Raw genomic sequence first — 3,850 nt, 5'->3', positions numbered from 1 at the left:
GCCCCTCCCCCTTGGGAATGAATTATCAGCCCAGCACAGCGCTGTCCCCACATCGGGGAACTAATCATATGTGACCCACCAGCGCTGTTCTACTCCCCCCACCAAATCATGTTACCCGCCAGTACTGTTCTGCTCCCCCCCCAATTAATTATGAGCCCAGCGGGGTACTACTCACATATGTCACCCGCAAACACTGCCCTTCTCTTTGTTGGGGGCCGCCAGCGCTGGAACTCACTGTACGCCAGTGGTCTCCAACCTGCGGACCTCCAGATGTTGCAAAACTACAACTCCTTGCATGCCCGGCCAGCCAACAGCTGTCCGGGCATGCTGGGAGTTGTAGTTTTGCAACAGCTGGAGGTCCGCAGGTTTGAGACCACTGCTGTACGCTGTATCCCTATGCCCGGGCTGCAAAAAACTTTTACTTACCTATGTCGGCCTTACGCTGGGGACTGGAACGTCGGACAGCCATCAGCCTATCACCGGCCTGAGCGATGTCCTGCCCTGGCCAGTGATAGGCTAAGCCCACTGTCATGTAAGAATGTAATAACTTCTTACATGACAGTGGGCTCAGCCTATCACTGGCTGGGGCGGGACATCGCTCAGGCCGGTGATAGGCTGACGGCTGTCCGACGTTCCAGTCCCCAGCGTAAGGCCGACATAGGTAAGTAAAAGTTTATTTTCTTTATCTTTTGCAGCCCGGGCATAGGGATACAGCGTACAGCAGTGGTCTCAAATCTGCGGACCTCCAGCTATTGCAAAACTACTGTCACGATGCCGGCTGGCAGGAGGTGGATCCTCTGTGCCAGAGAGGGATTGGCGTGGACCGTGCTAGTGGACCGGTTCTAAGTCACTACTGGTTTTCACCAGAGCCCGCCGCAAAGCGGGATGGTCTTGCTGCGGCGGTAGTGACCAGGTCGTATCCACTAGCAACGGCTCAACCTCTCTGGCTGCTGAAGATAGGCGCGGTACAAGGGAGTAGACAGAAGCAAGGTCGGACGTAGCAGAAGGTCGGGGCAGGCAGCAAGGATCGTAGTCAGGGGCAACGGCAGGAGGTCTGGAACACAGGCTAGGAACACACAAGGGAACGCTTTCACTGGCACAATGGCAACAAGATCCGGCGAGGGAGTGCAGGGGAAGTGAGGTATAAATAGGGAGTGCACAGGTGAACACACTGATTAGAACCACTGCGCCCTTTAAATCGCAGAGACCCGGCGCGCGCGCGCCCTAGGGAGCGGGGCCGCGCGCGCCGGGACAGGACCGACGGAGAGCGAGTCAGGTACGGGAGCCGGGGTGCGCATCGCGAGCGGGCGCCACCCGCATCGCGAATCGCATCCCGGCTGGAGGCGGTATCGCAGCGCACCCGGTCAGTAAATCTGACCGGGGCGCTGCAGAAACGAGAGTGTAGCGAGCGCTCCGGGGAGGAGCGGGGACCCGGAGCGCTCGGCGTAACAGTACCCCCCCCCCTTGGGTCTCCCCCTCTTCTTAGAGCCTGGGAACCTGAGGAGCAGACTTTTGTCTAGGATGTTGTCCTCAGGTTCCCAGGATCTCTCTTCAGGTCCACAGCCCTCCCAATCCACCAGAAAGAACCTTTTTCCTCTGACCGTCTTGGAGGCCAGTATCTCTTTCACTGAGAAGACGTCAGAAGAACCGGAGACAGGAGTGGGAGAAACAAACTTGGGAGAGAAACGGTTGATGATGAGAGGTTTAAGAAGAGAGACATGAAAGGCATTAGGAATACGAAGAGAAGGAGGAAGAAGAAGTTTGTAAGAGACAGGATTAATTTGGCACAAGACTTTGAAAGGACCAAGATAGCGTGGTCCCAGTTTGTAACTGGGGACACGAAAGCGGACATATTTAGCGGAGAGCCATACCTTGTCTCCGGGAGCAAAAATGGGGGGAGCTCTTCTCTTCTTATCGGCAAACTTTTTCATGCGAGATGAAGCCTGTAAAAGAGAATTTTGGGTCTCTTTCCATATGGTGGAAAGATCACGAGTCACTTCATCTACAGCGGGCAAACCAGAGGGCAAGGGAGTAGGGAGGGGGGGAAGAGGGTGACGGCCGTACACCACAAAAAATGGGGATTTGGAGGAAGATTCAGAGACTCTGAAGTTATACGAGAATTCGGCCCATGGTAGAAGATCTGCCCAGTCATCCTGGCGGGAGGAAACAAAATGGCGTAAATAATCACCCAGGACCTGGTTAATTCTTTCCACTTGCCCATTGGATTGAGGATGATATGCAGAGGAAAAGTTTAATTTAATCTTGAGTTGTTTACAGAGAGCCCTCCAGAATTTTGACACGAATTGGACGCCTCTATCCGAGACGATCTGCGTGGGCAAGCCGTGAAGACGAAAAATGTGTACAAAAAATTGTTTTGCCAACTGAGGCGCTGAAGGAAGACCAGGAAGAGGAATGAAATGTGCCATCTTGGAGAATCGATCAACGACCACCCAAACAACAGTGTTGCCACGGGATGGAGGTAAGTCTGTAATAAAGTCCATACCAATCAGAGACCAAGGCTGTTCGGGGACAGGCAGAGGATGAAGAAGACCAGCGGGCTTCTGGCGAGGAGTCTTATCCCGGGCACAGACAGTGCAGGCTCGCACAAAATCCACAACATCCGTCTCCAGAGTCGGCCACCAATAGAAACGAGAGATGAGTTGCACGGATTTCTTGATACCCGCATGACCTGCGAGATGGGAGGAGTGACCCCATTTGAGGATTCCGAGGCGTTGGCGTGGAGAAAGGAAGGTCTTCCCTGGAGGAGTTTGCCTGATGGAGGCTGGAGAAGTGGAGATCAGGCAGTCAGGGGGAATGATGTGTTGCGGAGAGAGCTCTACTTCCGAGGTATCCGAGGAACGAGAGAGAGCATCGGCCCTAATGTTCTTATCGGCAGGCCGAAAGTGAATTTCAAAATTAAATCGGGCAAAGAACAGAGACCACCTGGCCTGGCGAGGATTCAGCCGTTGGGCAGACTGGAGATAGGAGAGGTTCTTGTGATCGGTGTAAATAATAACGGGAAATCTTGATCCCTCCAACAGATGCCTCCATTCCTCAAGTGCTAATTTAATGGCTAGAAGCTCTCGGTCCCCGATGGAGTAGTTCCTCTCAACCGGAGAGAAGGTCCTAGAAAAAAAACCACAAGTAACAGCATGCCCGGAAGAATTTTTTTGTAGAAGGACCGCTCCAGCTCCTACAGAGGAGGCATCAACCTCCAATAGGAAGGGTTTAGATGGGTCAGGTCTGGAGAGCACGGGAGCCGAAGAAAAGGCAGACTTGAGCTGTTTAAAGGCGTCTTCCGCTTGAGGAGGCCATGACTTAGGATTGGCATTCTTTTTGGTTAAAGCCACAATAGGAGCCACAATGGTGGAAAAATGTGGAATAAATTGTCTGTAATAATTGGCGAACCCCAAAAAACGTTGGATAGCACGGAGTCCGGAGGGGCGTGGCCAATCTAAGACGGCAGAGAGTTTGTCTGGATCCATTTGTAGTCCCTGGCCAGAGACCAAGTATCCTAGGAAAGGAAGAGATTGACATTCAAAGAGACATTTCTCCATTTTGGCATAAAGTTGATTGTCACGAAGTCTCTGAAGAACCATGCGGACATGCTGGCGGTGTTCTTCTAAGTTGGCAGAAAAAATCAGGATATCGTCCAGATACACAACAACACAGGAATATAAGAGATCACGAAAAATTTCATTAACAAAGTCTTGGAAGACGGCAGGGGCGTTGCACAGGCCAAAGGGCATGACCAGATACTCAAAGTGTCCATCTCTAGTGTTAAATGCCGTTTTCCATTCATCCCCCTCTCTGATGCGGATGAGATTATAGGCACCTCTTAAGTCCAGTT

The sequence above is a fragment of the Hyla sarda genome, chromosome 3 (assembly GCF_029499605.1).
Source record: "Hyla sarda isolate aHylSar1 chromosome 3, aHylSar1.hap1, whole genome shotgun sequence".
In the NCBI taxonomy this organism is placed as follows: Eukaryota; Metazoa; Chordata; class Amphibia; order Anura; family Hylidae; genus Hyla; species Hyla sarda.
The sequence above is the reverse complement of the archived record's forward strand: the minus strand, read 5'-3'. Positions refer to the sequence as shown.